This window comes from Phoxinus phoxinus (genome assembly GCF_949152265.1).
Source record: "Phoxinus phoxinus genome assembly, chromosome: 6".
NCBI classification, from domain to species: domain Eukaryota; kingdom Metazoa; phylum Chordata; class Actinopteri; order Cypriniformes; family Leuciscidae; genus Phoxinus; species Phoxinus phoxinus.
Genome location: NC_136881.1, coordinates 16889724 through 16914655, shown reverse-complemented (window position 1 = coordinate 16914655; position 24932 = coordinate 16889724).

Below are 24932 nucleotides of genomic sequence, written 5' to 3'. Positions count from 1 at the left end.
GCGGCGCTCAGATGTCTTTGAAACAATTGTGTTTGCATTTTCAGGTCTCTGCCTTGATTTTTAAACTCTCTTCTAGTCAATTTCAGATTCACAGCACTGGCTCAGAGGTGGTCAATGCAGAATTAATCATATTAGTTTTTTAATTCAGCTGGCCCCTCATTGCCCCAGCAGAGAGATGATTTTTTTTCTGTAATATTGTTTTTCTGAATTCAAGTAACTTTTCCTGCAGACCTGGGTTTATGATCTCTTCTTGCCTTACCATTATGTATTTTTAAGGTTCTCAATAAGCCATTCTTTTTTTTATGTGAGTGAAAGACCTCCCAGGGTGATTCAATGAGATGTATTGATGTATCCACCTTGGCTCCTCACTCCCTCAGCTCCCCCTGGGATCATCGTCCTGCCGGCTCCACCTTGGTTAGTCATTGCTCTGGCATCGCCATGGACTTCCAGGCCTTAGTCTGTAACTCCTGGTGACCTTCTTTAATCCAATTATATGTCTTAGAACTTTTAAAAAAGAAAAAAGGGCCCAAATATTGTTCAAAATTAACTAACTGGCCTGATTCAATATGGTTCATGAGTTTGGGGCCTACAAGATAATGAAATAATTTGTATCCGTTTTTATGATTTTTTTAATCAAAAACACAGTAACAATAATATTCTGAAATATTACAATTTAAAATCCTGTTTTCTATTGAACATATTTAATGTGTATGTAATTCAGTGTCACATGATCCTTGCAGCAAAAAACCCCCCCAAAAAACAAAACCTTAATTTCATCCGCTCTTCCTGAAAATGGCCGCTAGCATCCTTCTGGGTTTGAAGTGGTCGCAAAAAATATTATATTGTTGTTCTAATGAAGCACGGTTGCCATCATTAAGGCAGATCTTCTTGTCAGACGATCATGCCATTCCTGAGAAGTTAATCTGTCAATCGGTCATCTTTTATTTTTTATAATTAAGGTCGCACCCATTCCCGATCACTGCAATGCCTTAGCTACACGTTTCACACTTTCGTTTTCAGGCTTTGTTTTCAAACGGTTTTGCCCTTCAGCAAACCGGATCCATCACCCTGCCCTCCCCTAACAGAGATAATGTTAAATTAGTCGATCTGCTCAATCCAGCTAGGCGTTGCTCCCTCCACCTTAAAAGCTTATACTTCTGCCCTGGTTTTTGTTCATAATGTTTTGCTTTTCTTCTCAGATTCCTCTATTTTTCCATCCTGATGAAGGCCGGTTATTCCTTCCTTGTCTACAATTACGAAAATTGTAATTTAAATATTTCTTCCATTCGTAGACTGCTCGCAGGCATTCAAATTCACGCAAGTATTTTAATCCTAAATATCCAAGTCTTTTCACCATACCTTCTGTTCGCTTGCTACTCAAAAGCTTAAACGCCTCCGAAAAAAAAGCCTGCCAATCACATTACAATGATTAAAGAGGTGGTATAATGCCCTTTTCACAAGATGTAAAATCAATCGCTGATGTCCCCAGAGCGTGTATGTGAAGTTTTAGCTCAAATACCCCACAGATATTTTTATAGCATCTTAAAATTGTCACTTCGAGGGTGATCAAGACGCATAGCTTTTGTCTGTCCCTTTAAATGCAAATGAGCTGCTGATCCCGGCACAGAAGACGGAGCTTCAACAGCTCGTTCTTTTCAGCTTCGAATACCTGTCACAGATTTAAAAAAAAACGCCTCAGTCGGGGGGCCAGTTCTCCTCTGGCCAATGAACAGACAGAGTATGATTATGATTCAGGCAGCATTATAGGTCAGAAGTCAGATTGGTTTGGAACAATCAGAATATTACATCTGGTTTAAGACCTGAGTCATCACACCAGGATGGAGACGGGTCGTGTCGATGAGGCCTTCGATGAGAATCTAGTTGACACAATCTCTGCTGACACTTCAGGGATGCACTGTGGTCGTGTTTATGTGCAGGTCCTCCATCTGGTCTGGATACAGCCCGGATCCGGCTGACTACATCATGCATTGTGGTCATGTCTAACCGCAGGTCCTCCATCTGGTCTGGATACGGCCCGCATCCAGTTGATAACAGTAAACCTCGGAATAAGCAGAAAGACTAACATTTAGTGTAGATGCCATTCTTCTTATGATGTAACGACTACATCGGGTGTTATAGGAAGTGTTCCTGGTTCCAGCCCGGTTCCTAATTTATGCAGCCTAATAATCATTTAACTGATTTGAATAATAGGAATGTATAATTTTCTATGTGTATGCCAGGTTAAAGAGATGTGGTTTTAGTCTAGATTTAAATGATGTTTTATGTAACAAAGTTCGGGAGGAGCAGGTTCAGATAATTAACCCAATTAGCACAAGTGGAGATCAATCAGTAATCAACTCAATGACAAGGTATATGTCACGGATACAACGGAAGCAGACAGGTGGTAAGTTGAATTGAAGTTTATTAAACAAGGTGCAACAGATCCGGGATGCAATGGTGAGTAGATACTTTGAAGTTAGAGTTCACAAAGACTTAACTGAATGGTAAACAATGTCTCTTGGTTGTAGATGCTGGCGAAAGGGTTCGCGAGGGTTCTCAATGGAAGGCAGACAGATGGTTGAAGACAGCAGATGGGAGATACCGAACACGACAGGTAAGTAGAATCTCTGAGGTGAGTAGCGTGGATGAGTCTGTACGTCAGTGGTGTTTGACGAGACCAGACAATGACTGGTGAGTGAGAGTGGTGTATAAAGGGTGTGACTGATGAAGAGGCCAGGTGAAGGTGATTAGAACTCAGGGGAAAGTGAACGAGTGGGTGGAGCGAGTGATGATGAGGATGGAGTGAGTGATGATGAGGGCGTGGCTGTGACAGTATAAATATGCAGCAGACCTACCTCTGTTTATTGACAGTTTATCAGCATCCCTCCTCCACCCCATCTCCTCACTTCTAGTTTCATCTACTCTTACCACAACCGGGGGGAGTACTCTGGGGTCGGGCCGAACTCCGAGCTCGGAGCCCTCCCCCCGGACAGCACGGCAAATACGCATAACCTATATTGTATTCATTTTATGTAGATGTGAACTCGTGAAACTGACAGAGTGTGTCTGCTCCCTGAACAATGTTAGGAAGACTGTTCCAGAGTTTAGGTGCTAAATGGGAAAAGCTGTTTAATAGGGAGCCAATGCAGTGTTGACAGAACCGGGTTAATATGTTCTTCCTGGTTCTAGTAAGAACTCTACCTTCTGCGTTTTGGACCAGCTGTAGTTTGTTTATTATGCGTACAGGGAAACCACCCATATGAGCATTACAATAATCTAGCCTTGAGGTCATGAACGCATGAACTAACTGTTCCGCATTTTTCATTGAAAGCATATGTCATAATTTAGATATATTTTTAAGATGGAAGAATGTGGTTTTACAGATGCTAGAAACGTGGCTTTCAAATTAAAGTTTGATATCAAAGAGCACACCCAGGTTCCTGACCGACGACGAAGTCTTGACAGAGCAGCCATCAATTGTTAGACAGTATTCTAGGTTAGTGCGTGCAGAGGTTTTTGGTCCAATCATTAGAAACTCTGTTTTTTTTTCAGAATAAAGTAATAGGAAATAACTAGTCATCCAAATTTATATATCAGCTATGCATTCCGTTAACTTCTTGAATTGGCAAGTTTCGCCGAGGCGCGAAGAGATATAGGGCCCTATTTTAACGATCTGAAACACAAGTGTCAAAGCGCAAAGCGCAAGTAACTTTGTGGGCGGATCCCGGCGCTGTTGCTATTTTCCCGGCGGGATAAATGACTCTTGCGCCTGGCGCAAATCTAAAAGGGGTTGGTCTGAAGTAGCTTCATTATTCATAGGTGTGGTTTGGGCGTAACGTGAAATAAACCAATCAGAGTGTCATCTCACATTCCCTTTAAGAGCAGGCACGCTTGTTCCAAGGCGGATCGCTATTATAACGGCGGATTTGCCGGCGCACGCCAGGAGCAGTTCAAAGCCGAGGAGACCGATGTTCTCGTCAGGGCCGTAAAACACAGAGAAGTGACATTGGGGATGATGGGAGAAACCCACCCAAATTAGCTTCGGCTAAACAGGCGTATAATTTGGGTAAATGTGTAGCCTAATCTAGATTTTTTTTTTTTTTTTTAATCTAGATATATCTTTTTCACATCTTCACGGACACAACAATGATTTCCCTCGTGTGTTAATATTTTTCCTTGTAATAATGTATGATTTGCAAAAATGAAAACTGCTGCGTCTGTTTATAATTATTAGAGAATCAAAGTGGATGCGCGTTTATATCCATTTGGTCCCCCGCCAAAATCCAACCATCTCCTCCACGTGGCGACGGCTGGAAACGAGGGCTTCGGCACTCGGCTAACGATGGCTCTGGTCTCAGCGACAGATGGAGCGACACATCGGCTGAGTGATTTTGGTCGCATCAAATGGCAGCACAATCCCGAGTACCCGATCAAGCTAGGGCGTTCCCCGCAGGCGACGCGCGCCGTCTTCGCCTGGATGGCGTGGGAAGTGAGCTAGGGCTCCCTGCCCATGGACGGGGCAGGCTAAAGAAGCTAGTCCAAAGGATCCGATTGGCCACTATCAACATCGGCACATTGACCGCACGTAGCCGCGAACTGGCTGACGTCCTCAAGAACCGCCGCATTGACATCGCATGCATACAAGAGACGAAATGGAAGGGTGCAAAAGCCAAGGACATCGGCGAAGGATACAAACTCATCTACTACAGTATCAACCCAAAGCGAAATGGAGTCGCAGTGGCCGTTAATCAGCAATTTCAGAACCAGATCACCGATGTATCGAACATCTCGGACCGCATTATTTCCATCAAGATTGTCTCCGGCTCAATCACCATCCGTGTCGTCAGCTGCTACGCCCCCCAAACTGGCTGCACCGACGAGGACAAGGATGAATTCTGGGAAAACCTGGATGCACATCTGCGGATTGTGGAACCAGAGGAATACTTGTTCATCGGTGGAGACCTAAATGGGCATGTAGGCTCAGCAAGACATGGCTACAAACAAGTACATGGTGGACGGGGGCATGGTACCCGCAACGACGATGGCCGCCGCATCCTGGACTGCGCCGAGGCCCACAACCTCGCCATCGCCAATACGTTTTTCAAGAAAAGGCCCACCCACTTGGCCACCTACAACAGCGGTGGAATCGCGACACAGATCGACTACTGGATGCTCCGTCGCCGTGACCTCAAGCTCGCCCTCGACACCAAAGTAATCCCATCGGACAACATTGGTCCCCAACATCGACCACTCATCCTCGATGTACGCCTTAAACTTCAGCGGCAACCCCAGGCGCGCAAGACGGGGCCTGAACAAATCAAGTGGTGGAAGTGGAGTGAACACAAGAGCCAGCTGGCAGCAGCATTTGGCGGCCTCAACATCAATCCCTGTCAACCAGCAGAAGCCATGTGGAGTGAGATCACCACCCAAATCCACACCATCGCCATTCAGGTCCTTGGTAAGACGAAGCCAGGAAGAAGATTTATTGACAAAGCAGTCTGGTGGTGGACTGAAGAAGTGCAAGCGGCGATCAAGGCAAAGAAGATGGCCTACAAGAACTGGTTCCGAACGCGACAGCCCGCTGACCTCGACCGATACAGGACCCTCAAGTCTGCGGCGAAAAGGTCAGTGGCCATCGCCAAGGCGAAGCACCTCGACGAGTTGTACGACGAGCTGGATACATCAGAGGGGGCAAACAAGATCTACCGCCTAGCCAGCTCCCGTTACCTGTCTACACAAGCCATCGGCCAATTAGCCACCATCAAGGACGTCAACCACCGACTGTTGCGGGACCCACCAGCCATTCTCCAGCGATGGCGCGACTACTTTTTCGGAATTTCCAATGAAGAGTTCCAACACCCCCCAATACCAGGCATGGACCCCGTTGTTGGTCCAGTTCCACCAATCACCATCACCGAAGTGTCACAGGCTGTTAAGAAGATGAAAAACGGGAAGGCAACTGGACCCGATGACATTCCTGCCGAAGCCTGGAAACTCATGGGACGCAGAGGCGTAGAAATCCTCACACTACTCTTCAACCAAATCATTGCTGTTAACAAGCCTCCCCAAGCCTGGACAACTAGCACCACGGTGCCGATTTGGAAAGGCAAAGGGGATGTCAGTGAGTGCACTAACTACCGGCCAATCCGACTTCTATGCCACACGATGAAGATATTTGAGCGCATCCTGGACTCCCGTCTACGCTCTATCATCAGTATCACGCCAAACCAATGCGGTTTTGTCAAGGGCTCTGGAACCACAGATGCCATCTACGCCGCCCGCCTGCTAATGGAGAGGCACAGGGAGAAGAACATACCGGTCCATATGGCCTTCCTCGATTTGGAGAAAGCTTTCGACAGAGTTCCCCACAACCTTATATGGCGAACACTTCGATCGCACCAAGTCCCGGAAGAGTACGTGCGCTGGACCCAACTCCTCTACCAAGGTACCACAAGCAGCGTCCGGTGCCCTGTCGGAACCTCGCTACCATTTGACATCCGGGTTGGCGTACATCAGGGATCAGCCCTATCACCGCTGCTTTTCGTTCTCTGCATGGACACAGTAACAGCCGACATCCAAACGAACCATCCATGGACGCTGCTGTACGCTGACGACGTCTTCCTCGCCAAAGAGACCCGCCAGGAACTCAACGTCCAAGTGCAGCAGTGGAACGACCACCTTGGCGAAAGCGGCCTCAAGCTCAATCTGGATAAAACGGAATACATGGAAGGTGGCGCCCAAACCGATGGCACGATCACCATCAATGGGAAGGACTTGAAGAAAGTGGAGCAGTTCAAGTACCTTGGCTCCACCCTCTCGGCTAATGGTGACAGCCTTCCAGACACCAGAACAAGAGTCAACGCTGCCTGGATGAAGTGGCGCCAGGTCACTGGTGTCCTCTGTGATCGACGCATGCCCATCCACCTCAAGGCAAAGGTTTACAAGACAGTAGTCCGCCCAGTTGCCCTCTATGGAGCAGAATGCTGGCCTGCAACCACCAAACACGAACAGGCCCTCCACACGATGGAGATGCGTATGCTTAGATGGACATTGGGACTGACCAGACTGGACCACGTTGCGAATGAGGATGTCAGGAAAATCATGGGAGTAGCACCAATCACTGAGAAGATGCGAGAAGCCCGCCTCCGATGGTATGGCCATGTGATCCGAAGTGACGAAGAGTCAGTGGTGAGAAGAGCACTGCGGCTCAGCCCTGAGGGGAAAAGGCCACGTGGAAGACCGAAAAAGAGGTGGATGGACCGAATCAAGGAAGACATGAAATACATCGATGCCGCCCCCGAGGATGCCTTGGACCGGAGAAAATGGAGAAAGGCTTGCCGACAAGCGGACCCCGCACCTGCGCGGGACATACGCTAGGAAGAGAGAAAGTGGATGCGCGTTAACACGCTACATTATGGCCAAGCACGCGCCCTTAAAATACCATATCACTAACGCGCAACGCGCCAATGTCGTTAGACTGTTTTTTTCCTGGTCAGTTGCTTTTTTGCAATTGCTTTCTAAAAATGGAAAATAGCACGAGGGAAGTTTTGCGCCGGAACACGCCTCCTCTTTGCGCTGAACCGCCCCCGCGAGCGCAATTTCATTCCCTAATTTACCGACGTGCGTCTGTGGAGGGAAAAGTCCGCTGTGCGCGGGTGCAAAATAGGAAAGATACATGCGTCGGTGTTCAAAGTCAATTCCGCTGGGTGCAAGATAGGGGCCATAGAGCGGAGTGGCATAACAGTGAAAACTAATCCCATGCTTCCTAATGACATCTCCCAAGGGTAGAGTTAAAAGCAACGGTGCTAGTACTGAACCTTGTGGTACTACATACTGAACTTGTGATCGATAAGATCACATAAGAACGGTCAGATAAGTATGATTTAAACCATGCTAATGCAATTCCACTAATGCCAACATAATTTTTGAGTCTATTTAAAAGAATGTTGTGGTCAATGGTATCAAATGCAACACTAAGATCAAGTAACACTAATAGAGAGATACAACCACGATCGGATGATAAGAGCAAATCATTTGTAACTCTAATGAGAGCAGTCTCAGTACTATGGTACAGTCTAAATCCTTACTGGAAATCCTTGCAGATACCATTTCTTTCTAAAAAAGTAACATAGTTGTGAGGATACTGCTTTTTCTTGTATCTTTGACAAAAAGGGTAGATTTGAGATCGGCCTGTAATTGACTAATTCTCTAGGATCAAGTTTTTTAATAAGAAAAATAATAATAATAATAATAATAGCCAGCTTAAAAGTTTTCAGTACATATACTTAGTCAGTATAGGGTCTAACATACATGTTGTTGATTTAGATGATTTAACTAGTTTAGACAATTCTTCCTCTCCTATTGCAACGAATGAATGGAATTTTTCCTCAGGGAGACTACAATGCACTGCCTGATGCGATACTGTAGTAGATGGTTGAATAGTTATAATTTTCTCTCTAATATTATCTATCTTGTAAGTAAAGAAGTTCATAAAGTCATTACTGCTATGCTCTTTGGAAACTTAAGAAGTAGAAGCTTTATTTATTGTTAATTTAGCCACTGTAACAAATAAATAACTAGGATTGTGTTTGTTTTTTTCTAAGAGAGTCGAAAAATAAGCAGATCAAGCAGTTTGTAATGCTTTTCTGTACGCAGTCGTGCTCTCTCTCTACGAACAAGCGTCAACATGTAGACAACATATCTGAATGGATGGTTGATGAATTTATGTAGCTTATGTGTAGTCATCTTCTAGTCATTGATTAGCTTATTCTGTTTTGATAATCTATTAATCATGATCCGGGGGCAGGATTTATGTAAATTTTAGGGTCCGTGATGTCACTAACCCGGAAGGAATGTTGTGTAGTTCCTACCAGCTGTTTGTTTTAGTCGCTAAAAAGCATTTTTTAAAATGAAAATATCTCCCTTTGCTTTGAACTTTGAGCATCGTAACTTTGCAGATGTTGTTCATGCTTAATCATAAAATTTACACACTAACTAAAGTTAGAAAAGGGAAATCATAATCAGCCCCCCTTTAATCACCTGTGATTGGTATCGCAATGGTCTCTTCATATATTAATTTTCAGCTCGTAGTCGTGTTTTTAACAGCGTTTCATTGCTTCATGCATCCAGGGAATTTACTTCAGAATCGAAATACTTCGATCCTGCCCGTGGTCTTTTTCCGATTACGTTTCTCACCCAATTTCTTTACTCTTTTTCTCAAGCACTCTAAGTATGACTCTCAAGGATCTGGTGTTACTCTTTCCCTTCTTAAACTAATAATAGTTTCTGTCCCTTCTCATCTATGATTAGATTCCTTAAAATCCATCCTAGAATTCTAGATCACTCCCCCTATTTATCTTATCTAACGGAGCACCTCTCTCTAAGGCCAGGTTCAGGAATTATTTAGCTACTGTCCTAAAAAGCTGCAGTCTATCTACCTCCCTTATACCGGACACTCCTTCAGGATCGGGGAAGCAACTACAGTGGCTGAACGCAGATTTCCTACGTCAGCAATCTAGATCCTGGGCAGGTGGTCTTCCTCTGTATTCGAATTTTATATATGACCCGATTCTAAAACCATCCTCGAAGCTCAACAAACTCTTTCTAGCAACGATTAGGCAATCCTCATGCAAATACTGGTGGTGGTATCATGCTCTCACATATTGCTAATTTATCCTGTTCAATAGTCTTGCATAGCTCAAATAGCTTGCATTATTCGTCTGCGTGGCCTAACGTGACACTGTCTCTATGTGGCTTAGCGGCCGTTGTCTCTGTGCGACTTCGTCTCTCTGTGGCCTTTAGTGGCCTTGTGGCCTATCGTGGTCTTGTCCTGTGTGGCCTATCGTGGCTTTGGTTCTGTGTGGTCTATCATGGCCTTATGGCCTATCGTGGCCTTGTCCTTTGTACCTGTTGTGGCAGTGTGGCCCTTCGGGGCATAGGTTCTTGTTTCTGAGTGGCTAGTGTTTGTGTGGGTCTTCAAGGCCTTGTGGGCTATTGTGGCCTTGTACTGTGTGGCCTATCATGGCCTTGTGGCCCTTAGCAGCCTTGGTTCTGTGTGGCCTAGTGGCCGTTGTCTCTGTGCAACCTCGTCTCTGTGTGGCCTTGTGGCCTATCGTGGTATTGTCCTGTGTGGCCCATTGTGGCCTTGTGGCCCTCATGGCTTTGGTTCTGTGTGGTCTATCATGGCCTTGTGGCCTATCGTGGCCGTGTCCATTGTGCTTATCGTGGTAGTGTGGCCCTTCAGGGCATAGGTTCTGTGTGGCCTAGCAGCCTTGTCTCTGAGTGTTTTGTCTCTGTGTGGCATTAGTGGCCTAGTCTCTGTGTGGGTCTTCTAGGCCTTGTGGCCTATTGTGGCCTTGTCCTGTGTGGCCTATCATGGCTTTGTGACCCATTGTGGCCTTGGTTCTGGGTGGTCTATCATGGCCTTTTGGCCTACAGTGGCCTTGTCCTGTGCGCCCTCTTGTGGCCCATCGTGGCCTTGGTTCCGTGTGGCCTAGTGGCCTTATCTCCATGGCCTTGTCTCAGTGTGGCTTTTAGTGGCCTTGTGGCCTATCGTGGTCTTGTCCTGTGTGGCCTATTGTGGCCTTGTGGGCCTCATGGCTTTGTCCCCTTGTCTCTGTGTGGTCTATCAATGTCTTGTGGCCTATCATGGCCTCGTCTCTGTGTGGCCTATCACAGCCTTGTCTCTGTGTGGCCTATCACAGCCTTTTCTCTATGTGGCCTATCACGGTCTTGTCTCTGTGTGGCTTATCACGGCCTTGTCTCTGTGTGGCCTATCGTGGCCTTGCTCTGTGTGGCCTATCACGGCCTTGTCTCTGTGTGGCAAGGGGTGATTCTCAATATCCCTCCTCGCTCCTCCTTCCTCCAGCCTATGACCTGGAAACTGATCGAGCTCAGCCATCTTGAAGGACATCTCAATTCTCTAATTGCACCGCGAGGAGGCGAGGATCGAGGAGTAAGGAGGCTTCCAGAGGAGCTTTGAGTGAGGATACACAGGTGTATCCTATGCGGAAGTGTTTTATCGACTAAACGCGACGCACGTATTAATTCTCCTCCCCCTTCACATCGGTCACAATAATTTAAATGTATACTTTACCTTTGCAGTTTATATAAACCACACATCACACATATTTCAACAGGGTATCTTGCTTTATTATTATTTATCTTGAATTTCTTAAATAACCAAACTTCAACAACATAAGGGCAGATCCTTTGAGAAGTGTGAACTCGTGAACTGTGAAGACGAAGGCAGGGGCGCAGCCGACCCCCAGAAATAGGTGGAGGATATAATTCCACTGGGACAGAGCCGTCACTTCGACGCTGTGAAGTGACGCTCAAGTGATCAAGTATTCTAATGTATAAAAAAAGCTTTCATTCGATTCCTCCATCCTCCTTTTCTTTCCTTGCAGCCTTCCCTCGCATCCTACAGGGGGTGGAGCTGAGACATGAGGAAAGGAAACGAAGAAGAACAAATAAGAATTGAGAAGCACCCATACTGTGGCCTTGTCTCTATGTAGCTATGTTGGCCTCATACTCTTGGTCTAAATATTTCACTCTTTCTCAGCTCCCTTGCTTTCCTCTCAATACATCTTCATTAGTAGCTTCACTGTTTTCTCACAATGATGGAAGCGGCCCTCTTTACCGATTAAGCTATCGGTCAATGAGGCCTTCCACGATTTAATGTTTCGTCATTCTTATTTCATGTTTTACTTTCTATGTTTTAGGAACCACAGGATACGACACGACTGGTGGGTATACTTTGTTCTTTACAGTTCTTTTGGGGGTGGGCTCTGTCCTAGTGGAATTATCTCCTCCACCTATTTCTGGGGGTTGGCTGTGCCCCTGTCTTCATCTTCAGGCAGGTCACGAGTTCACACTTACATACAATTAGAGGGAGTAAAGTTTAATGCGTATTTGGCGTGCTGTCCGAGGCTCCGAGCTCGGAGTTCGGCCCAAACCCAGAGTACTCCCCCCGTATGTAAATGGTTAGGACTAGAAGTGTGGAGAAGGGGTGGTGGAGGGATGCTGCTAAACTGTCAATGGATTGAGGTGAGACTGCTGAGTCTATATATACCCTCTTATCGTTGATTGCTGAGTGCTCTCCACTCATGTTAATTATCTGAACGTGCTCCTCCCGAACTTTGTTAATAAAACATTATGAAATGCAGAATCCGTTACGGATGGGGCCTACTCCAAATAACTTTATATCACAATACTTGATTTCTGGGCTGTTAATAAATTTATGCTTTGTTACTTTATTTTGCCTCCTGAGTCTTTCTGATATAACTAAGCTGGATTATGACATCACTGTTTTCTGCAGAACTGCTTTATAGATTAAATTGAATAATTGATGATCTTTACGACAAAACTGAATCAACACTGAACTGACTTCAGGTGACAATGACACAATTTTCGCTTAGAGCTGTGGTACAGCTGAGTTATTATAAATATTATGTAGTTATTATATAATTATAAAGTTTGCGTCATTGAATCATTTTCATGTTATCACTGTAAAGCTGCTTTGTATCTATTATGTATTGTATAAAGCGCTATATAAAGGTGACTTCAAAAGAAGAACATAATGATTCCGTATCTAATGATATGGAATTAATAATTCAAAATGACCAATTTAGAGTTACATATCTGTATTGGTCACCATGCATTGCGGACATTTGTTATTTTTTCATGCTTAACTATTTATTAACCCCACAAAAATGTTTCTGTATGAATCCCATCCTAGTTACAGAAGTTCAGAATATCCTAACATAATTATTTTTAAAATAATTTAGTTAGCTACAACACCTGGCTTTATCTGACAGATGGCTCAGCAGCATGTTTACATGTACAGTATGAGACAGAACTGTATGTTTGCAGTTATCATCATAAATCATTCTACTCTAGCACACATCTCTCTGACTTTATACGCAGTGGTATCTGGTACAGTTTCAATTAAAAGATAAATATAACAGGTGTTGTTGCACAAACTGCCACCATGATTGTGAGTGTTTGAATAAATAACGCAATGAATTTCTGATTACATAACTCCCTTGTGGTTTTGACATTCACATTAGATGGGCTACAATTACACTTCTAAGTCTTTCTTAATCGTGAGGTTATATGAGCCTTTAAAACCGCGAGTAGTTCACTTTCCCTTGATATTTTTTGCTTAGTGGTAATTTCCTGTTTTAATGTGGTCTGTCAAAGATAAAGATCTTTAGCCTATAATAGATTTACTTTATTAAAGGTCTAATTCTGAGCCAAGTTTAGATGAATGCTCAAATTTGCTATAACAAGCCTTGAAATGATGTGATGTGCAATATACAAAAGAGTGTATTCTGAACAGAAGGTAAACAATACTTTTGGCTTATGAGGTAATGAAGCTTCATGATATTTGCCATTTTAAAAAATGCATTTGTGTTTTCTATAACATTATGTAAACATTTTATTTCATTATCTAGGCATGACATGTATCATTTATTTCATAACTCATTGATGAGAGTAATGTTGGATTCAGTGGATTTGTTCTTGTGTTTCAGAGATAATGCATCTGCACCTGAACTATGCATTTGGGCATTAGGCAGAACTGAATTGTTACTATGGCAATACCAGACATTGGTATTGCTCTAATTATGCTGTTGGCCTTGTAGATTGTGATTGCAGTGAAACACTCTTGTGCCCAAGCAGAGATGTTTGTTCACTTGCATTCACTGTCTGACCATTAAGCATCTCTGTTTGTGAAATGCGTCATGCACAATTTTTTTTAACATGTAATTTCATTCATGCAGTTATGACAGCTTTTAAGTGCCATGCTAAAAAACAAAAACAAAGATTTAAAGTAAAATGTAGAGAATTGGAACAATTCAAGAAAAAAGTCATAATATTATCTATCTTAATACTTTATTTTGCTTTTCATAAACATGGAATCACAATATGAAAAGTATTATAGAAAAATATTTTCATAAAAAATATTTTATTAAAATGAAGTTGTAATGTTTTAAGGATAATCTCATAATAGGCCTTGAACAAGAATGAAGTTGAAACATTAAGATAACAGAATCATAGCATTTTTAGATGCAATTATAGTGCGTCTTTGATCTCCTTTTATTTACGTAACATTACAACTGTTACAGTTATCTGTATTTGTTTCTGTTTATGGTTGGGTTTTGTCAGTTTAGTTTATTTTCCTTTGTTTCTAGTGGTTTTCTTAGAATCCCTTTGCTTTGATTTCTTCCTTGTTTGATTATCGGTCACAAATACTCCACACGGGTCCGGGGGGATAATAAAGGCCTTCTGAAGCGAAGCCATGGGTTTTTGTAAGAAATACCCATATTTATAAATTTATAATCTAAAATAACTTTCTTCCGGCAGACGACACAAGTCGACTTGCGCCACAAGAGTAACCTGTGGCGGGTGTATGACTTACGATATAGGAGTATCGTAAGCTAAGACGCCTCTCGCGGTTTAAACAAATAGGGCTGTGCAACAAACAGAAACTCCTCTTCTATTATATAGAAATCCTTCACCATTTCTCTCCAAAATGGCTAATCTGTGTGTTTTGTTTCCGGGTTTGTCATTACGTTTTGCGTCGGGTCAGGGGTTAGACTTCCACCGTAAATCGATGCGTTACGGCCATCTGTCGGAAGCTAGTGATTATAGTTTATAAAGTTTTAAATATGGGTATTTTCCTTACACAAATGCATCGCTTCACTTCAGAAGGCCTTTATTTAACCCTTGGATATGGATTACTTTTATAATGGATGGATGTACTATTTTGGTCTTCTCCAGCCTTTCACTCTCATTATAAAGTTTGGAAGGGACAGGATATTTTTGAATATAACTCAGATTATATTTGTCTGAAAGAGGATGTCATGGCTTCAGGGTAAATAGGGGAGAGTGGGGCACAACCTAATACATTTTGGTTTTTGCTCAATTTAAAAAAAAATAATAATTAAGTTAGATTAATCTTTTTTTATATATATACACAAGCAACATACACATCTTTGCTCAAATGAACACTAAAAGTTTTTTTTCTAGGACCTACCATTTTCGTACAGTTTCACTGAAAGTGACAGAAAAGCAAATGTTACAACTTACCCCAATTTACCAGGCAGGGCAGTCCCCCTTTGAGTTTTTTGTTGAATCTACATAAATAAATTAAGACTACGGTAGTATTGGAGGCTATACTTGAGCAACCTTGGGTCTTTACTTTGCTAAACCATCATGATGTTTTGAATAGTTTTGAGTCATTACACTGATTCACAGTTCTCACTGTGATATTATGCAGTATATGGAGCATCTGCTGAAGGAATTCAATAATTGTGCGTTAGAGTAAATTGTCCTTATTTTACAGTAAGCACAGAAATATTGGCTTCAGAGAAGCTCAGTTAATTTACATGTAGTTTGTTAAAGGGAAACTGTGTTCAAATTGACACTTGGATGGATTCAGGGTCTGAATTACCAGAGACGATATTACACACAGAAGGTCCACAGGGATTTCAATGAAAAGGAGAAAGTAGCCTACAATGCTCAATTTGTCCACTCTAGTAAAGGAAATCCCATCTTCAATAAAATGAACCAAACATCAATCGTTAAAGATTTTAGAATTAAATTATATATAGATTATAGGGTACAACGGGGCTAAAGACGCACTGGAATAAAAGACGTATTTGAGCTTATTCTCTTTTAAGCCACTAAATGCCACAAAAAATCAGCTCAGCACTTTTCTTAACAACCAGTTTTGATGAAATTTAGAAATTTGGCCGATCTTAACGTGATCACGGACAGCAACTCAAAGTTGATACTGCGCTAATTTGAGGTTTAAAAAAATATATATTGCAAATTTATGTAGCAAATGAGAATCGATAAAATTAATGTCTATTTTTCGAGAAAAAAATATCTTATTAATGTTTTTCAGTTTTGTTTAAAAGAAATTAAAGCAACAGTTTTTCAATAACAGAAGAATGTAAAAGTGTGGTTTTTGGGGTAAAAGCCAAGGCACCCCTGCTGTTGGGGCTAAATGCATAATAATTAACATGATAATAAATAGCTGGTTGAATTTCCATTTGTTGACATGACATAGTTAGATTCAGATGGTAAATATAATATACCAAACTACGTGTCCACCTTAGAGATAATCACCATATTTATAATGAAACCATCATATTTAGAAATGATATTCATCATATCATATAATAAAATACCATATTTATTTGTTACTGTAAAACTTTATTAAATTATCACGGGATCTCATTCAATGCATTGAGAATCTTTACAATTAAAATTATTAAAATTATTATTCAAATAAACCAAAAATAGTTCAAACTTTGCTAAAGTGATTGTTTTGAACAAGTATTAACTTAGACATTGTCAAAATATATTATTTTAGTTAAAGTATTTGTTTCAATACTTTGTGCCTTTTGCCCCATACTGGTGAGCCTTTTACCCCATGTGTGGGTAGAATTTGTTAGATTCTCAAACAAACAAACAAACAAACAAACAAACAAACAAACAAACAAACAAACAAACAAACAAACAAACTTTTTATTATTTTTTTACATAAAATCTGTTGTTCCATCAATGTTCAATAAAACCTATATTTTTTTTTGCAATCATACTAAAATTTTTCTTAGGTTGTGCCTTTAGCCCTGTTGTATTACCCTTTGCTCATGAGAAGTTACTGAAACGACCTGGAAAATAGAGGGTTTTTTGGTAAAATGTTTAGGAAACAATGTTACTGATATTGTTGATGTAAAAAAAAAATATAAATATGTATATATATATATATATATATCTTTTTTTTTTTTGTGAACTTGCCAAGCTATTTTTAACACAGTCTCACCCCAAAACGTCACATACTGACGGGTCTTGACCATACGGCAACATACGACGAAAAGGGTACCCCTATAACGTCCATGTGTGACGATTCGGGTATGGTTGGGTTTAGGTATGCGTTAGGGTACCGCTAGGAGGCGCTGCTGGTGCGCTTATGTCTGCGTCTCATATTGACGTTATAGGGGTACCCTTTTTGTCGTATGTTGACGTATGGTCAAGACCCGTCAGTATATGACGTTTTGGGGTGAGACTTAGACTTATCGGTCTTCCCCTATTCCCCTATTCAAGTAGAAGTGTTGGTCCTGACTGTCTGAAAATATGTAGGCTATGTAAATCAAGGTGATGTGCCCTTAATAACTCATGTCTGTCCACCGCCCGGTGTTGTTCTATCCCTTTATGTAGACAAACTGCACCTCCAAAAACTGAGCATACCCTTTTAAAAAATCAAGCTATTATGAATACATGGCTGAAATATTGGCTGAGGAATTGAACAAGGATGTTTTTGTTTGTCCATGTAATTTCTCTTTTAATAATAATTCTCAAAATGCTGCTGGTTTTTCTAAATATCTTGTATTGAAAGAAATGACAGTGCCAATTGTTCTCATAGGCAACACCACAAAGAAAGTTTATTTATCATCTTTAAGCGTTTTTGCAATTAATATCAAGCCAAGAGACCAAGTGTATCATTGTTAGTGCTATTAATCAAATCAGTACATACACTGCAAAAAAAGTATTCTTAATTTATTTTTAATTATTCTTTATTGACTAGTTTCCAAATAAAAATATCTAAATAATCTTAAAATCTAAAAAACGTATTTAAGAAGTAACACTATTATAAACCTTTTCTTTTTCTAGCTTATAAATTGTGGAATATGCTACGTACATATCCATAATGTGCAGTATAGCTGCTGTACTGCAGTGATCCCGGCCTAATCTACAGAAGAAAACAACCAGGGTTAATCAATGAGCAAGACAAACAAATGGAGGCAGAATAAATGTGTCGCCTTCTGTTCTGAGCTGTTTACCAAGCAGCTGCTAAATAACCTTCAAGAGGGGAGATAGAGATGTGTCAGTGTTAGGGGTGTGACGAGATCTCGTGCCACGAGACTAAAATGTGACGAGATTTCTCGACGAGTGAAAAGCTGTCTCGCGATATCGCCATGATTAGCATAGAATATGCCACCGCTACATTTACATTACATTACGGTGTACACCGCGGCACCGCCTCCACTGTCGTTTTGCTATTGTAAACTATTGTAAATGTCTACTCTGCTCCTCCAGCACGAGTTGTAGTCGCACACAGACTGTGACAGTGCAGCAGGAATCACAGTTCACTGATCGCGTTACGATGGCGGAGGATTTGTTGTGCAACAGAGAGTCGATCTGACATATGGCGGTTCACACAGAAAGGGTTTTCTCCATTCCAGTGCGGTACTTTTCCATTTCTATGTAAACGCGCTAGACGGATGTGTATAACCTTGCGCTCGCGTCTAGCATCTTTTGCAGCGTCTTGCGCATGAAGTTAAAATCAGTTCCCCCATTCTACTGCCAGCGTATCGCATTTTACAAAGCAAAAACGCATTCTGTGTGAATGGCCCCTTATCTTGTAGAACACGCGCTCAGCACCGCCACTACGGAGTGAAAGCGAAAGTAAAACACGTTGCGCGCAAATTAGACTGCATACAATAGCCCGTCTCCCAATATCAAACCTATATCTGGACGTTGTAGTTGTGGCTCTGGTCTCTGTTTTGGTCTCTGTTTGCACTTTGAATAACACTTTGAATTGCACTTTGGCCTACTTTGATTGTTGCACTTGCACTTAATTATCGTTTGCACTAATAAGACTAAGAAAAAACGTTGTTTTATACTGTTTTTATTTCTATATTCAATTTGTGGAAAGTAGTTTCATTTGGAGGTCACACACAGCCTCAATCAGAAGTTCTGGAAGCTCATAATGTACAGTAAGGTCTGAAGAGACTCGTGTGAAATCATACTTGAGAGAAGACAGTCAGTTGAGTTTGTGGTAAAACCTTTACAATGCTTGTATATTGTTGTATTTCAATGTATTTGATAATTCATACTCATAGGGCCCTATTTTAACGATCTGAAACGCAAGTGTCAAAGCGCAAAGCGCAAGTAACTTTGTGGGCGGATCCCGGCGCTGTTGCTTTTTTCCCGGCGGGATAAAAGCCTCTTGCGCCTGGCGCAAATCTAAAAGGGGTTGGTCTGAAGTAGCTTCATTATTCATAGGTGTGGTTTGGGCGTAACGTGAAATAAACAGCCCGGTCTCACCCCAAAACGTCATATACTGATGGGTCTTGACCATACGGCAACATACGACGAAAAGGGTTCCCCTATAATGTCAATATGAGAAGCAGACATAAGCGCACCAGCAGCACCTCCTAGCGGTACCCTAACGCATACCTAAACCCAACCAAACCCGAATCGTCACACATGGACGTTATAGGGGTACCCTTTTCGTCGTATGTTGCCGTATGGTCAAGACCCGTCGGTATGTGACGTTTTGGGGTGAGACTGTGTTAAAATAAACCAATCAGAGTTAATATTTTTCCTTGTAATAATGTATGATTTCCAAAAATGAAAACTGCTGCGTCTGTTTATATTAGAGAATCAAAGTGGATGCGCGTTAACACACTACATTATAGCCAAGCACGCGCCCTTAAAATACCATATCACTAACGCGCAACGCGCCAATGTCTTTAGACTGTTTTTTTCCTGGTCAGTGGCGCAATTGCTTTCTAAAACTGGAAAATAGCACCAGGGAAGTTTTGCGCCGGAACACACTCCACCTTTGCGCTGAACTGCCCCCGCGAGCGCAAGTTCATTCCCTAATTTACTGACGTGCGTCTGTGGAGGGAAAAGTCTGCTGTGCGCGGGTGCAAAATAGGAATGATACATGCGTCGGTGTACAAAGTCAATTGCGCTGGGTGCAAGATAGGGCCCATAAAGTAGAACTGAAATGACATTCATTACAAGATGATTTAGTTAAAACGTTTCAAAATGCACCTGCAGACTATTTTTCCAGTCATGAATTTTGTCATTGAGGATTTCTATCAAATATTGTGCAAAAATCTCGTCTCGTTCTTGTGAACCCAATCTCGTGTCTCGTCTTGTCTCGTGAGATAAGGGTCTCATCACACCCCTAGTCAGTGTGTGTGGTTAAATCACTCCTTATATTATGTCTTTCAGTACTGCTATACAATATAAAGTCAATGTTTGCTGCAGATATCAACCCTGTAAATCTGTACATTGTATGAGTATGTGCATGTTGTACTGTCTGTTTCCACCTGCCGGACATGAATTTTTCATATTCCCCACACATTTATTTATGAGAAAATATTTCTGCTGTAGGGGACAATAAAGTTGATATAGCAATCGATCTTCACCACGCTGTCAATGGCTCCCTTGCACAGAGACTGTGCTGATACAGCAATGAACCCCTTTATGTTTTCCCAGAAATACAGACCGGTCCTCACTGTTATTATGTTGTTGCCATGGCAGAAGCAAGAGCAAGAGTATACTGTGTTCTGATTGGACCTCCAGAGGATTTTACATCTAAAGGGAGTATCTGGTATTTTGGAAATAATGCCACATGCCGGCTTTTAATGCTTTTACTGTGGTTGAGTTTAAACAATCTCAGCATTACTGATGTTTCAGGTTACTGAACTGTATTTGACAACCCTTATTAGTCTAGTGTATTAGTCCTGTTTACATAAGATCTTTTAATATGTCCAGTGCAATATATACATATATATGTGTATATAAATGTTTTACCACATAACTATAGACTGATGAATGAGAAAATACAAAATAAACAGTTATTTTTTCTTGTTATGACACACACACACACACACACACACACACACACACACACAAACACCCACACACACACACACACACACACACACACACACACACAGAGAGAGAGAGAGAGAGAGAGAGAGAGAGAGAGACGGTTGTCCCCAAAGTTTAAGTCGGTTGTCTCTCATTGAATTAGAGAGTGAGTACCTCGGTGATGCAGTTCATCATTTTGAAGACCTCTCTAAAATCTCTAAAAGAACAGAAACATTCACCCAGTCTGACTTTAAGACCAGAGTTCAATTGACTGTTATAATAACTTTACCATGTAACTGCTAGTTAAGGTAATTTAAAGGGGTGGTAAAGTATGATTTCACTTTTCTAACTTTAGTTAGTGTGAAATGTTGCTGTTTGAGCAAACAACATCTGCAAAGTTACAACGCTCAAAGTTCAAAGCAAAGGAAGATATATGCTTTTAAAGAAAGGGACTACAACAAACGACTGGTAGGGACTACACGACATTCCTCCGGGGTTAGTGACATCGGCAAGCCTACAATGTACACAAACCCCGCCCCCAGGAACACGTACGTCCATGGCTGCGTTCCAGTCCAAAATTGTCATGCCCTTCACTCGCTAACTTCCCTCCATCTCGTTCACTCGGATGTATGTCATTGCTTATGTTGCACGAGTGCCCACTTCTGGAGGAAACTGTGTAGTAAATTAGCTCTATGAAATATTAATAACCAATCATAACTTGTTATAATTGATTATGAATATTTGGATCAGTCAATCGGATTAACTTGATGTAGCTACATTAACATTACAACCAATTACTCAGTTCATCCTGTGAACCCTCAATATTGGTTATTAATTGATTAATAGAAATGTACATTTCCGGGGCATGGGAAATGTCTTTCTTACTTCTACTACTAAGAGCAAGTAGCCAAAAATCTATGATTATTGACTCCGGATATGAGCTTGAGACACAGACAACCTTACGTGTGATATGAACAAGACTTTATTAACTAGACTAAACATTTAAAATACTCTAACATACACATACATACATACATACAGGAAAGAGAGCTGAAGCAGAATATAGGAAAGCAAGAGGTTATAGCATTGTTTGAATTATCAGCAGATCAGCCTTGAGCAAACCATCAGCTTAGTTCTAACACGCCCTTCTTTAAAAGGGGTAAGGATACTTAATGTATCAAATAATGAGACTGAGGGTGTACTCACACTAGGCACGGTTGCCATGAACCGGGCCCGAGTACGATTGTCCCCCCTCCCCACTCCCCCTCTGGCCTGCACTCACATAGGGTTTCAGCATTCGTGCCGGAGCACGCTTACGTCATTATGATGAGACAGTTTCGGGATAAACAGAGCGGCGCTCTCTGAACACAATGGAGTCCATCACTCTGTTTTCTTTGTGGATAATTTTGTGTCGTTTGGTCCAAGGTGGTCCACAGCCCTCTCACAGCCTGTTGTTAAACGGATGTGGCGCGAAAATTTTCACGTAATCGTGCTGCTCGTATGAGGAGGTTTGCAAGGTACCAGCTGAAGTGCAGCACGGACTTTGCAGCTTTGATTACGGACTATGCAGCTTTGATTACGGACTACAGTTCCCGTACACGCGTCCTGTTCCGTGCTCCAGCACGGTTAGCGCTCACACTGCATGCGAACCGCGCCCGAGTCCAACTGAACCGTGCTCTGGCCCACCTCTTCCAAGCGGGCCAGGGCCGGCTAATCGAGCCGCGCCCGGGCACGGTTCGGAGCACTCACACTAGTCAAACGAACCGCGCTTTGGTGGTCAAACGCACTCGGGCACGGTTCAAACTGGCTAGTGTGAGGACACCCTGAGTTTGATACTTGCATGTCTCGCCCATTTGAATTAAACTGTCCTGATGCAATATGTTGGGGCTCTAGTTGATCTAGGTTGATGTTGTCTTGATGAGAGAGAACCAGTGGAAGTCAGAGGATCTTTGGTGAATGGAAAGACAAGGCCGCAGCCTGGCACAAGCTTGTGGGTCCTTGGGGACTTTTTAGTTTAGCATCATCTTCACATTAGGACTTCTCAGGAAGGACCACGACAGTAAGAGCCCGGGTAAGAGGGTGTAAGAGGAAGAGAGGGAGGCGGATCTTGTGATCAGTGATTTTATAGCATGAAGATGTCACAGCCTCTGGGGGTCTGTGAGCCAATAAGAAGTGTTTCCTTTGGAAGGAAAATGTTACAACCCATTGTGTTCTAGGAGGCATTTGAATATGTAATTTCATTGGGTGTTTAAGAGAAGAATCTTCAAGATTCTTATAATACTAATGCGTCACAAAGTTAGCAAAATGTAATGTAAATTAACAAATGGGGGACGAAGTTTGGAGTTTATAGAGACCAAACGTGCCACGCATGATTTTGGTTAACCATAGTTTGCAAAGTTTGAAACATTAACCCATTAGAGTTTACAATAAAACATAAGCCAAACCACATAAAAGGAAAATCATGAGATGGGAAATTAGATGCATGTTTATACATTTATCAAGTGGTTATATATAGAAAGAATATATAGGATTAACAGAGTTTATTTCTCCTTCTCAGTCAGAATTATGTGAGTATAACAACAATCTGGAAATTCCTTTTGGGGTCGTAAAACTTGTTATCAGTCTTAACCCATTTGTGCCCAAATTTTTCTGAATGGTTTCATGCATATAGTCGTGTTAATAGTGTCCTATATGAACATATTCTGCATTTATTTTCCCCAGGTTTTTTTTTTTTTCTTGAAAATCGTATTTGAATGTGCGGCAACTATAGTTGCCGTTGGGCAAATATGTTGTATGCACCCCCTCAATGTAAAATATGAATAGGAGGAGAACATTTGGCATCATGGAAGAGGTGTTAGTGAGATTCTTAAATCTTAAAACACAACAAACAATAAATCCATTTTTCTTAACCCTTGTGCGCTGTTCGGGGTCTTTTTGACCCACATTTCTAACTTTCATTCATGGATAACATGGATAATTTGACACGGTTTAGTGTAAGATTTTTGCACATCTTTTGGAAAATGCAGTTCCCTTTCAAGGAGGTAACTTCAACATTACGTCAACTGAGACGTATATGGGAACTCCTCCCTTCTCCATTTTTGCTGAAATCTTATAAGCTAACGCCAACTGAGGGACAGCTGGCCAATTGACGCGAAGCATGCAAATACTGACAGGTTCGCGGGCAGTATAAAATGCATGGGCGTGACAATTGCGTCAGAATCTCTTTCTTCACGCTAGAAATCAGTCATCGTAGAAGTTGCATTAGAGGACTATCAACTTTTCTTCGAAGCATCCAATGGCTACTACATGCCAGATATGTGCGGGCCCCCTGGACCCGCCCGACCCTCACGAGTTCTGTGTCGCGTGCCTGGGCCCGAAGCGGCACTGAATGACGAAACGTGCGCCCACTGCGCCGAGCTGCCAGTGCGCGCCCTCAGAGCCAGAAGGGAAGTGGCTCGAGCAACAGTAGGGATGAGGCCCACTGCCGCCAGCGAGCCGCTGGTGGGTCCTCCCCCGCCCGAGGACGAGGTTTTCGACGCTGTCAGCTTTCGCCCCCCCCCCTCGCCGTCGCGAACTTCGTCTCCTTCGGAGCTGGCGGGGAAGACGACTCCATATCGCTCTCGGCGTCAGAACAGGAATGGGCGTCTCAATCAGAACGCCCCGACCAAGAGGGCCCTGCAGACCTCCAGGAGGAGCTCGTCAGGGTCCTCGGTAAGGCCATCACGGAGCTGGACCTCACGTGGAGCGCCCCGGATGAGCCGGTGAGAAGCAAGCTGGACTCTTGGTTCCTCCAGTCGAGCCGTTGTCAGACTGCATCGAGGAGAAGTACCCCGTACTTCCCGGACGTCCATGAGCATGTGGTGAAGTCGTGGGCTGCGCCCCAATCGGCGCGCACCCACTCTAACACGCAGGCCATGTTAGCGCACGTGGACGGGGTGGAAGCCCACGGGTATGTGCGCATGCCTCCCGTCGAGGAGACCGTTGCCGCGCACCTGTGCCCGTCTTCGTCTGCGCTGGGTTCGGACCGCAGCCTGCCCTCCAAGCCGTGCAGGTTCACAGCCCACCAGGCAGACAAGGTCTATGCATCTGCGGGGGAGGCAGCTTCAGCTCTTCACGCCATGGCAATCCTGCAGGTGTTCCAGGCAAAGCTGCTCCAATCCTTGGACGACGACGCAGTGGACCCTGACGTCATCAGGGATCTGCGCGCGGCAACGGACCTCGCACTGATGGCCACCAAGCGCTCTGCA